This window comes from Meles meles, chromosome 9, assembly GCF_922984935.1.
Source record: "Meles meles chromosome 9, mMelMel3.1 paternal haplotype, whole genome shotgun sequence".
NCBI lineage: Eukaryota > Metazoa > Chordata > Mammalia > Carnivora > Mustelidae > Meles > Meles meles.
The window spans coordinates 473035-486586 of record NC_060074.1 but is presented as its reverse complement, the minus strand read 5'-3'; the positions used below and the strand labels follow the sequence as shown (position 1 = coordinate 486586).

The 13552-nt window shown below is 38.1% G+C and overlaps 1 pseudogene; it reads left to right on the top strand.

Annotated features, from left to right (window-relative positions):
* The first annotated feature begins 2972 nt into the window (after positions 1–2972).
* Positions 2973–5210, top strand: LOC123951151 (annotated as a pseudogene).
* Positions 5211–13552: the final 8342 nt, after the last annotated feature.

The following is a 13552-nucleotide window of genomic DNA, read 5'->3' as shown; positions in this document are numbered from 1 at the left end:
AAGCCAAGAAAGGCACTGCGCCCTGCTGGCCAGTTGTGTCGAGGGCTCAGGAAAGCAGGGTCAACAGTTTCAGACATTACTCTGGGGGATCTCCTTGGTGGCTAAAGAAACTTCCAGAAAGGGTCCACTGAATATCAGAATCACATCACAGCTGCTTAAGTTCTCTCCAGAACAGTTCAAACAGAATAATTCTCTGTGGAAGAAGAGTTTTTTTAACAAATTAAAAAGCAAACAAGAAAAACAGCAAATGACTTATTTTTTTTTTTAAATCCTCTCTCTGAAACATCAAGAAAATGAGGTGAGGGGATTAAAAAAATAAAATACTTATAATAAGCATTCTTTAGTTTTGTTTCCATATTTAACTAAACTAAGAAATGCCTGGAATATAATTATGTTCATGGTTCCCTCGCTAATATTTTTGCTTAGCTGATAATTCTAATTTACAGCAAACAGATAAATATGTCAAAAGGAGTTTTTTTTCTCTTTTCAAAACAGAAGCATCAAAGTTCTAGGCAACTTATACCACCAGAATTTTAACATACAATTTCCAGTGTGACACGTGGGTCAGTTTTGTTTATTTAACAGACTCTGTTATGCCATGACATAACCATACAACCTTTAAAGTTTACTTATGTGTGAAAATTGTTAATGAAAAAAATTTTTGTGTTAACAAGACTAAATCCCCTCTTGCTGTGATAATAAAAACAATCTTTAATTTTATGTCATTTTCCATTTTTTTGTTGGGTAGAAGAAAGGCATAGATATTATACACTTCCCCTGGCACTGGACGAAATGTCACTCTTGATTTAAAGACATTTTCATACTGATGGAGAATAAGAGAAGTCTTTTCCTTTTGGGTAATATGACTGTGATTTCCATATAGGATATGATGGATAGAAGTTTGTAAAATATCTATTAAGTAGCCTGTGCAATTTCCTATGGCAAAAGATTACCAGGAAGAATTTATAGGCTACCGTTCATTATTTTTTAACACCCATTTTATTAATAAATACCGTAGAAACAACAATTCGACAGAGAGCCTGAGAAATGTTCAGAAAGTTTCTGGAACAGTCTGACCCAGACTACACAGTCGGCCACTGGCTGGATGGTCACTACACAAGGGTTTTACTTGGCAATAAGAAACCAAGAGAAAATATAGGAATGGGATTCATCTCCAGTTCTATTTAATCATTTTCAAGTATGGTAGCTTAGAATGCCACAACGTGTAAAAAAAGAAGTGGGGAGGAGAGAGAATATTTCAAGAAAAGTATAAACCCAACTTTGGAAAGACGACCTTTCTTTCCTACTTGGTTCTAGGTCTGCATAAATTAAGGCATCCATACAGGAATTAGCTGTTAAGTTTCTAGGACTTTTTTGTAAAATTCCATTTTCAGTGGAGATGTCCTAATGCACTATATCCCTTCCCTTCCCTCTGGCTTTAATTCAGGTGACAGGCAGGAAAAGCAGAGTTCCAGGGTCCCGCCTGTTCCCAGCGAGGCACAGCTTTTTCAGCTTGCGGCACAACAATCGCAGGAAATGGTGGATGATGGAAACATGTTCCTAGAAGGGGAGTTTGAAACCTAGGAGAGCCCCTCCTATCCGAGCCATGACTACTGACCGAGGCATGAATGGGAGGAAGCTTGCCACACTGAGAAGGCCGCACAGACCACTCTGACGGGGGGCCAGATTGTCCCTTCCTGAAAGCCAGGGAGTGACACACTCCCAGGATGCACCTTCCTCTGACCTTTCCTGAGCCTCATTCTTCACCCGCCCCCAGAGCTCCCGGAGGGGGACTGCAGACTACACTCTTAAAGAAGGCATATAAAAGGCAGCCACGAATGATAATACTCTGAAGACACAAACCAAGCATGTCTACCTCTTTCCCCATGTTAACTGTTCTCACATGAGGCCAAGGGAGCAACTTACAGATGGCCCCGCATTCTAAAATGGTAAAAGAGGACTTAGCTGAAGAGCCATGAGGGGCATGGGAGGGGGGCAGGGAAAAAAAAATTCTGCTTGTAGTTTGAAAAAAAAATTCCCATTCCTCATACGTGGGATTTTCAGTCAGTGTTCAAATGAACAAATCATTCAGTAGGTGTCACGATTTTCATTTCCCCCAAAAGTAAAAGTAAATTGTCTTGGCTGGGCTCTTTCAGTTATTTGTCTTACAGTTATAAATAAGATATCTACAGGAAGTGATCTGGATTCAAGATGACTTGGAAATTAATAGTGTCATTCTCCTAGGCAAGGATGTCATTTATAGGATGGCGGTAGAGAGATTTTAAGTTGTATTTTGCTTTAAATATCATTGGAACAAACTAATATTATCATATTTTACAATTAAGGAATAAATTAATATATACATTTTACAAGGTATATTAAAAAAGATTTTTTTTTTCTCCAGGAACACATTTGGGAATGGGAGGAGTGTATGGATATCAAATCACAGAGAAAGGTTATTTAGTGTATGGATATCAAATCACAGAGAAAGGTTATTTATTACGGAGGCCTCAACAGTAATAATTAACAAAAGCTTAGGAAGGTGGTAAATTCAAGTAAGGAACTTTCAATTAAACAATGATGATGAGGATACAAGGCATTTCCTGAGAATTTATCTTTGACTAGGAGAAGTTGTTGAAGCATTTGGCCTTTAATTCTAGGCAGTCCTTAATCCCCAGGAAATATCCTCAACTTTTCTGCTATTTAAACATACTAAAATTCTTCAGAGAGAAAATGGCAGATGACTTGTTTTTTTAGACATGATACAGCTCACGGACATTCAGATTTCTTTAACTATTTCTCAGCATCCCTTTGCACTTCTGTGAGCCTTACCACATCCAGTCTAAGATTTACAGTATAATGGTTAAAAGCTTTCTTCCAAACAAAGAGAAAAAGCGGTAACACACCAAAAAAGACTCTTAAATATTGAGAATGAACCAGAAGTTACCAGAGGGCCCTCATTGAATGCGGGGCTAGGTTTTTGGGTTGCTGTGTTGTTCTCCACCCCTGCCAGGCCCACACAGAAGCAACCATGTCTAAGGGACCTGCAGTTGGCATTGATCTTGGCACCACCTACTCCTGCGTGGGTGTCTTCCAGCACGGGAAAGTGGAAATAATTGCCAATGATCAGGGAAAACCGGACCACCCCAAGTTATGTCGCCTTCACGGACACCGAACGATTGATCGGTGATGCCGCGAAGAACCAAGTTGCGATGAATCCCACCAACACAGTTTTTGATGCCAAACGCCTGATTGGACGGAGATTTGATGATGCTGTTGTCCAGTCTGATATGAAGCACTGGCCTTTCATGGTGGTGAATGATGCTGGCAGGCCCAAGGTCCAAGTAGAATACAAGGGAGAGACAAAAAGCTTTTATCCGGAGGAGGTGTCTTCCATGGTTTTGACGAAAATGAAGGAAATCGCAGAGGCTTATCTTGGGAAGACGGTTAGCAATGCAGTTGTCACAGTACATGTGTACTTCAATGATTCTCAGCGTCAGGCCACCAAAGATGCTGGAACTATTGCTGGTCTCAATGTACTTCGAATCATCAATGAGCCAACTGCTGCTGCTATTGCTTATGGCTTAGACAAAAAAGTTGGAGCTGAAGGGAATGTGCTGATCTTTGACTTAGGAGGTGGCACTTTTGATGTGTCAATCCTTACTATTGAATGGTATCTTTGAGGTGAAGTCCACAGCTGGAGACACCCACTTAGGTGGAGAAGACTTTGACAATTGAATGGTCAACCATTTTATTGCAGAGTTCAAGCACAAATATAAGAAAGGTATCAGTGAAAACAAGAGGGCAGTTCGTCGTCTCCGTACTGCTTGTGAACGTGCTAAGCATACACTTTCTTCCAGCACCCAGGCCAGTATTGAGATTGATTCTCTGTTTGAAGGAATCGACTTCTATACCTCTATCACTCATGCCTGGTTTGAAGAATTAAATGCTGACCTGTTCCATGGCACCCTGGACCCTGTAGAGAAAGCCCTTCGGGATGCCAAGTTAGACAAGTCTCAGATCCACGATATTGTCCTGGTGGGTGGTTCTACGTGTATCCCCAAGATCCAGAAACTTCTCCAAGATTTCTTCAATGGAAAAGAACTGAATAAGAGCATCAATCCTGATGAGGCTGTTGCTTATGGTGCAGCTGTCCAGGCAGCCATCCTTTCTGGAGACAAATCTGAAAATGTTCAAGATTTGCTGCTGTTGGATGTCACTCCACTTTCTCTTGGCATTGAAACTGCTGGAGGAGTCATGACTGTTCTCATCAAGTGTAATACTACCATTCCTACCAAACAGACACAGACCTTCACTACGTACTCCGACAACCAGCCTGGTGTGCTTATTCAGGTGTATGAAGGTGAGCGTGCCATGACCAAGGACAACAACCTACTTGGAAAGTTCGAACTCACAGGCATACCTCCTGCCCCTCGTGGTATCCCTCAGATTGAGGTCACTTTTGATATTGGTGCTAATGGTATCCTCAATGTCTCTGCCGTGGATAAGAGCACAGGAAAAGAGAACAAGATTACCATCACTAATGACAAGGGCCGTTTGAGCAAGGAAGATATTGAGCGCATGGTCCAGGAAGCTGAGAAGTACAAAGCTGAAGATGAGAAACAGCAGGACAAGTGTCTTCCAAGAATTCACTTGAGTCTTACGCATTCAAAATGAAAGCAACTGTTGAAGATGAAAAACTTCAGGGCAAGATAAATGATGAAGACAAACAGAAGATTCCTGACAAGTGCAATGAAATCATCAACTGGCTTGATAAGAACCAGACTGCAGAGAAGGAAGAATTTGAACACCAGCAGAAAGAGCTGGAGAAAGTCTGCAACCCCATCATCACCAAGCTGTACCAGAGTGCAGGAGGCATGCCAGAAGGAATGCCTGGAGGCTTCTCTGGTGGTGGAGCTCCTCCCTCTGGTGGTGCCTCCTCTGAGCCCACCATTGAAGAGGTTGACTAAACCAACCTGAGAATAAATAGGTTGAGCATTGTTCCACACACAATATTCAAAGGACCCAAATTTGTAGCAAATTCCATGGCAGTTGTAACGTTGAGCTGCTATAGCAAAAAAACTGGGCATTCTTGATACTTGAATATGGAATATGTGCACAGGGAAAGGAAATAAACATTGCACTTTATAAGCACTGTATTGTTAAGTGGAAAATGCAATGTCTTAAATAAAACTGTATTTAAAATTGGCCAAAAAAAAAAAAAAAAGTTACCAGAGGGGGTGGGGGTGAAACAGGTGAAGGGGACTGATCACACTGTGACTGAGTGATGTATGGGATGGCCAAATCACCGTGTTGTACACCAGAAAGCAAAGTAACACTGTATGTTAACTAACTGCAATTTTTCTTAAAGTAGGTTTTCTTATCCATATAAAATACCTCTGAATCTTGGTTCTAAAAGTACTAACTCTATGACTTTGAACAGATTACTTAGTATATTCAAGTAACCATCTCATAAACCGTAGCATGGGGATGATACCTTCCTAATTAACAATGACTAAATGAAATAATAAAATAACATACAGAGTGATTAGTACAGTGCCTGGTGCCTAATTCAGTTCCCTCCATTTGGTACTGTTAAATTTTCCAGAAATTTTAAAATTACAAAAGAAGGTAGATTAATGTTTTCATTATTTTATAATTGCTTTTTTACATCTTTTTTCTCAAAAATGTTATGAAACAAGGACTTATCTATTTCCATATTAAGAACTCTCCCCAATATTAAAACTCTCTCAAATTTCACATGTTAAGAACTCATATTACTTCACTAGTACAATTATATCCAGATAATCACAGAATTCACTTGAAAATAATATGTGGTTGTCTCTGAATTTTGCTCTGCCCACGTTACAGTAAAATATCTCCATTTAAGGTCCCAAACCTATAGAATCTCTGTGCCTTACAGCTTCAACTTGAACTAAGAATAAAAATAAGTTTTGGTGTTCAGATCATGAGTATAGTATACAATTTTCCAAAACAAAATAAAGAGCCTGGCAAAATAATATATTTTCTCTTTTATCAAAAAAGCAAATGTACATATTATTTACATATAAATAATTCCTTATAACTATCAATTCTGACAAACAAGATAGTGAATACTGAGAAATTTATAATTATTTCTAAATTTGGAAGGCCTAAGTCATGTGTAATTCCATATTCCATTCTCCACTAACAAAGGACCAGACTGATAGGTTGAAATTAAAGAAAGAGATAAGACAAACGACAGAAGCGGCCTCCACAGGGAGGATAAGACTAAAGGGGATACATCATTCTTCCTTCCCTTGTTTTTATTTTTCCCTGAAAACATACAGTGAGTTTCTCCTACAGGAACAAGGAGGCAGGTTGAGGAGGAAGATAATTTAAAGACTTAGATAAGTGAGACCTCTGTCCTTGACTAATTCAGGTTCCAGCAAAGGAGGCAGATCCTCAAAGAAATAAGCACAATGTCAAAGAAAAAACATTATAATCAAAGAAAGCTAGAGAGTGGGCAACTATGCAGAGGAGCTAGAAACACTCTATAGGGAACCAGAAAATCTTTATAGAAAGGGCTGCATTCAACCTGAGTCTAGAGGAATAAATGAACATATTCTTTTTTTTAAAGATCTTTATTTTTTTTAAGATTTTATTTATTTAATTGACAGAGAGAGATCACAAGTAGGCAGAGAGGCAGAGAGAGATGGGGAAGCAGGCTCCCTGCTGAGCAGAAAGCTCAATGCAGGGCTCGATCTCGGGACCCTGAGATCATGACTTGAGCCAAAGACAGAAGCTTTAACCCACTGAGGCACCCAGGCACCCAAATGAACATATTCTTAAAGGCAGTAAACTGGGAAAGGTCTTCCAGGAAGTGGAAAGTCCTGCAGTTTCTACACACGAATGTGAAAGAGCACAATGTGTATGGAAAAGTACAACATGCAGAAGGCATGGAAAGTGTAATGCCGAGACTGAGATGCAGAATGATCCTCAAAGATGAACCCAAGACAGAAGATGAAGGCCTTGTATGTCTCGCCAAGGCTGGACTTTCCCTGTAACCAGTGAGAAGACACAAGAATGCCTTAAACTAGAGAAAGAAGCAAGCAGACTAGAGAAAGGAAGGCTTATGATGTAATGGTTGCATTTGTCCAAACAGACCTTACTAATGTTTTTGGGAGAGGGCAAAGGTGTGCATGGAGGCCAGTCTGTGTCTGTCTTCTGTCTCCTCCTCCAGCATTCCTGTTCACCACAAGGACCCCAGACCAAAAACCATCCCCTGCCACTACCACCGACCTCCATGATACAAAAACAAAACAAAACAAAACAAAACAAAACAAAAACCAAAAACCAAAAACCAAAACAAAGAATAGTTGACTGTGAGTACCCCCCACAACCTTGGAAAGACAGAACCAGCAAAAAGGTTCTTTAAAAGTCCTGGAATCCTGGTTTAGAAGGATGTTAGGGTTAAGAAAGTGCATTCCCCTTGGCTCCATAAATGACTCACCCCTGGGGATTGGCTGGGGTGGATCAGAAGGTGTCCCCCTAAAGAGTGCAGTTCATGGGGCGCCTGAGTGGTACAGTCAGTTAAGGAACTGACTCTTGGTTTCAGCTCACTTTCTGATCTCAGAGTCATGAAACTGAGCCCTGAGTCTTTCTCCAAGCTCAGCGTGGAGTCTGCTTGAGAGTCTTTCTCCCTCTCCCTCTGTCCCTCCTGCTCACGTGCTCTCTCTCTTCAAAAAAATAAATAAATCTTAAAAAAAAAAAGTAGAGTCCAGAACATGGGTCCTCTCCCTTGGGTGATACTTGTACAAAGATGAGATGATGTGGGCCCCAACTAACTCAATGAGAATGGAACAGAGAAGAAAGGCCAGTGTCCCATCAATGAGATTTAATTAGAGCATATGATGACAGACAATTTATGGCAAAAGTATATGAAATGGCTGTGAACTAAGAGGAATGAGTAAAGGTCACTGAAATTTCTGGGTCAGTAGATATAGTAAATAGTGTCATGAACAACTATTGTGGTAACTAATACCATGACCATTGTCTTAGTATATAGTTACTACGTGCCAGGAACAGCTCTAAATGCTTTTGTCACTGAAGAATACAAAAAGAGAGGAGAAAGCAATTGGAGGGAGGGAGAAACACCGGAGGGTAAAAAGTATGGCTTTCACTTTGAGTTTGTGTCATTTAAAAACATGTGCCACTAACGAGGTTCAAAGGCTGAAAAAGGGTCAGTAGCTCAAGCACTCCTATGAAGTGCATCTAAATTAGTAACGTTACAAAAAATAATTTCCATATCAAGCATGTAAGTACACAGACTACAAACTAGACTTTATTTACTTAGTCATTCATGTGTCATTCTGCCCTCAAAAGAATATGATGTGACTTATAATTATATATAATAAAATCAAAGTATGTATAACTTAAAGGTGAAATTATCTTATTTTCCAGTAACATTTACTAGCAATGTTCCTTCAAACCCCCTTTTCTGCTGAATAGAAGACTTCTTTAGAGATCTGACAGCTCAATTTTATAACTTTTGTTTTGAAAGATGCTTATTCTAGTTGTTTGGACTTTGTCCTCTTCATCTAAAAACTTTAATCTCACAGTCAATTTGAAAGAAAAAAAAAGTATCTTACAGGTTTTCCGTCTGTTCATCATTGCTACTGATCTACTGCCCGGCTGCACAGCCAGAGCGAACAGCCAACCTCCAAGTACCAATTAATATCTCATACCGTCTTTCTTCACATATAACAACTAGGTTTTTATTGAATATCCTTATTACTCAACTAGATTCATATTAATTTTTCAATTAATAGAGGGAAAATGTATGGGATCATTTCAATTTAATTCATTAAATCAAATTTGATTAAATGATTCAACTTGATTTCTCATCATATATAGATATGTGTATATATATTAATGTCCATATTCATGCATTCATATACATAAGCATGTACATGTAATTGGGCACAACACATAACACAAAATGGTCCTCTCCACACAGTCAGCATATCAAACTTTTTGCTAGCTAAATTAAGTCACATCAGACATCAATCTTATTTAAACTCTCAAATGGCTTTCCATAGCACTTGAAATAAAATCCAAACTCCTCACCAAACTCTAATAACCCAAACTACTTCGTACACCTTTTTATGGCCACCTCCTTTTAGGTTACCATGTTCAAGCAATACTGCATGTATCCTTGATCCATGGTACAAGCTCATTTGTATGACATAATTATGGCACTTTTCCTTACCTCTGTGGGGAAAGTTCTTACAAGGTGTTTACATGACTGGATCCTTCGTATTGTCAGTCAAATAGCTCCTCATTCCAGTGATTTGTTATTTCCTTCCTTGGTTGCTATTACACTTATTGCTATTTAAAATCATATACTTATTTAATTATTTGTTTATTGTCAATCCCAGCAGAGTGTAAACTCCATAGCTGGGTGAATCTAATCTGCTTTACGACAATATTCATACTACCCAGGGGTGTGCCTCACATAGAAGGCACCAGGCCCATAAGAAACATTCAATAAATCTGTTGATTGAAAAATGTTCAAGAAAATTGAACACTATATTATGTAGTCCATCTACTTTATTTTACAGCATTAAAGCTGAGACTGAAATTAAGCTTTATTTCTAAAGATTTAATATCTAGTTCGTGCCAAAATCAGCATATAAACCCAAGTTCTCTGATTTCCTCACTAAAGTTGTTTTCATCGTCAATAATTTATGTTTTCAACTGAAAGAAATATAGGATGAAAAGAGTCAATATGATCTTATAAACTGTGAAAAATGCCATTTAATACTACAGAACTTTGGGAAACACTCCAAACCAGTAAATATGTGTTCTGACACCCTAGCAGCCCATTTTAATGAAACCTTACTTTGACTCTGAGACAAGAACAATCACAAAATTATTTCTTGGGTACTGTCCACCGGGATTAATAGTTAAGAATTTCTATCACATGCTTTTTATTCCTCAACAAATGGTCCATGTGTCTGCAATTATTTACCAAATCTTCTCTCTGCCACATTACTTATAAAGATCGTATAAAATCAGTTTACATGACTGACATTTTATATTTTCTTATGACCACCAAAATAAATCTCAAGAACTAACAGGAATGCTTTAATGGTCTAGGATCCCATCTATTAAGCTTTTAAGTATTCCTCATTCTAATGAAAGTTAGTGATGATGATACTGATGTATTTCCAAAATCTCTAGGGTGTTTTTATTCATTATTACTATTAATAAAAACTCAAAATATAGTTTTCCAGCCAATTTTTACCTTAAATTCCAGGGCAAACTTATTGACAATGTAGTTGGCAATATTAGTTCAAACACTTTGGCACTTCTTCCTGGGTGGCTTTTTAAACGGTACGTCTCTTTGTGATCTCCTGCAAATCACCGATTTTAATGAAAATAACTCCCAAATGCTGCCCTTCAATCAAAAGTTCCCTCAACTTAATGCCATGAAAATAGCATTTACTATTAGATGCGCTTTTTACTCCTGTGCCACTAGGATATTTTGATCAAAATCACATTTAAATTTCATGTGAAGACAATGCATGATTATGGAAGTTAAGTACTTTTCTGCCTAACCTCATCTTAGGATTTTGAGTATGAATATCATGCCACAAAGTATTTAACAGTTGTCTTAAGATGATAAAGTCAGAAAGACATCATTTTACCACTGATATGAAGACTTATTTTCTGGAAGCCAAGAACGAATATGTGTGTTTTATTTTCGTCAGGGTATACCTCATATGTAAATGTGCTGTTTGATGTTCAGACTTAAAATATGTGTGTATCTCAACCTGAAACTATAAAGCATTTGCAAAATTTTATGCTTGTAATCAGCATATCAAATACCATACTCATAACATACCTACATGTTATGTAGGTATTACACATTAAATTACGTAGGTATTATATATTAAATAATTTTACTCTAAAATAAAAGAAAGAGACTTAGGGAGATGTTTCTAGTTGATACACTGCCAACGTCTGAATACATTTTAAACACTTACATTCACAGCGGGAATTTTCAAGAAGAAACACAGAGCTCCTACAGGCTTCATGCTATTTTCAGAACATAAAGCTTCAGCTATTACATTTGTTAAATACTAAAACAGCCAGAGGGAATCCCCAAAGACACAGTCTGCTTTTTCAGGCAGCAACTTTTCCTTTCAGCCGAAGGTCTATAATCAGAGGAGTTTCACCCGCTCCAGGTGTGGCCTTGAATTCCCAAGCACAGCTGCGAAGAAGCTGATCTGATTTTTTTTTCTCTTTCCTTTCACTCCCTAAGCAAGGCAGCAAGTATTGCCTTTTCCTCTCTTGAGGGGAATTTGTGGATTTATGTTTTGAAAGATTTTCCTCTTTCTGTTGCTTAGCAAACATGCTGTTGTAGGTCAAATGAAAAATGTATGCAAGTGAAAGCTAGGAGAATGGAGAATATTTAATATGTTTAAGATATGGACAATTCTTGGGATAAAATAAAGATAATTCATTATATACAGTAGGGATTTTTATGACATCATTTTACCATGTTCTTTAAAGGAAGATTTCATGACAATTTAATGTAAAATTATGTATTAGGTATAGAAAAAGATGTTTACTATTTTTTTAAAAACATGCTATAAGCTACATGGTTTGAAAAAATCATGAATTCTGGACTCTTCATAAGCTAATGGTGAGAGCTCATTTAATGGAATAATAATGTCTTCACTGTGCTCTTTTTGAATATCCCTAAATGCTGGCCTTATAAGTAAAAAAAGAAGCACAAATCCCATGTGTGTCTTTATCAACAAACACTGATTCGATAAACATGGATTGACTAGCTACCAGGTTCCATGTTCTGGGTTGTATGTTTGCAATTCTGAGACAAATACCCCTAATGAGTTCATAACCTGCTGGGGAAGACAGGCATGTGAATAAACCCAGTAATGAGATATAAACAGAGTTCTTTAAAACCCTAAAGACAGTAGCCAATTTGCATTTGAAGAATTTTCTGTGGTGCTTATTAAAATGATCTGTCTCAGCCGGACTTCAAACCTGAATTATAATCTTGAGGGTGCACACAGGACTCTGTAGGGCATTTTCCAAGGACCGCAACATGTTTTTTAGTGTACAGACAACCAAGGTCCTCTGAAGAGAAATTCATACTTTCTGAAGATGCTGAAGTCTTCTTCTATAGGAACTGAAAGGGGTACAGCAAAATACTACTTTTCTTTGTCAGAGTTCTGCTAGTTGACAGAGAACAACTTTTTTATTATTCATTCAATATCTGTTTAGCAATCATTAATTGACCACCTAATCTATGCCAGGTGCCTCATATATGTAGTAACAATGGGCTTGTAATACCAAACCTCATAATTAGAAAGATGAAATTAGTAGGCCCTTTTACCACATGGCAAAAAGGAGAAAAAACATGCCCTTGCTACAGGCCAGCTCCCAAAAAGAGGAGATGAGGGAATGGAACCATGCATGCCCAGTTTTTCCTCCCAAACTCACCAATATGAGAGTCTTTCCACTTCTCCTAAGAAGAAAAATAAAGACAGCACAAAAGTCATGCTTGTTGAGATCCTTCCAAATGAAAGGACTCAAGTGTGTAAAACTATTTCCCTTCCTCCTCAATGGTGACATGCGAACTGGATCTTGAAGGAAGGGTCAGAGTTTTCCAAGTCATGGGATATTGTGGTGGCAGAAAAGAGAAACAAAATATAAAGTGATAACCATGTTCAAACCTAGGCCTGTGTTTCAAATCACCATATGAGACAAGAGCCTTCAGAGGACTTGAAGTCAGTGCACAGAAAGAGCAGCTCTATTTAAGAAAATGGTTCTGGGATCAGTGCACAGTTTGGGATATAAAAAGGACGGCTATCAGGAAGACTAGCTGTGAGGATGTAGCAATAATTCAAGAAAGAATCTGTAAAAGCCTAGAAGAACGCCATAGCAAGAGAAAGAGAAAAGCAAGGGACATATTTTGCAAATGGTTCTGTAAGACGATGGGTAGGAATGAATGGCTAATTGTGTACATAAGGATGGTGAGACAAAGTAAGATTGACGTTGAGTTTGAGATTTCTAATTTGATAGGTTTGATAGAATACCATCTGACATCGAAACAGAAGACTGGTCTAGGGCTAAAGGATGAGTTCCATTTTACATATTGTGTAATTATACATATTTACATATTGTGTAATTATATATTGTGTATATGTAATGACATATTGTGTCATTATATAGCTAACATCTAAGACCCAAGGCCTCGTCCTAGGTTCAGGCTGAAACTGGCTGGCTTCCTTCTTTTCAGCATCACTGAGGACTTGGATACTCTTGTTTTTCTCCTGGACAGTACCACAGTCCTTCCTATCTTTTCTGGTTCCAATCCATACACTACCAAGTGCAAAAGCAGAACATATTCTTGTTAACATCCTCTTTCCTCAGTAGTTTAAAACAAACAGAAATAACAAAAAACCCCACTCCTATCCTTTCTGATTTTAGAGGTATTAAAACCTCTGCGTTACGACCTTTGAGGTCAGAGGTATTAAGC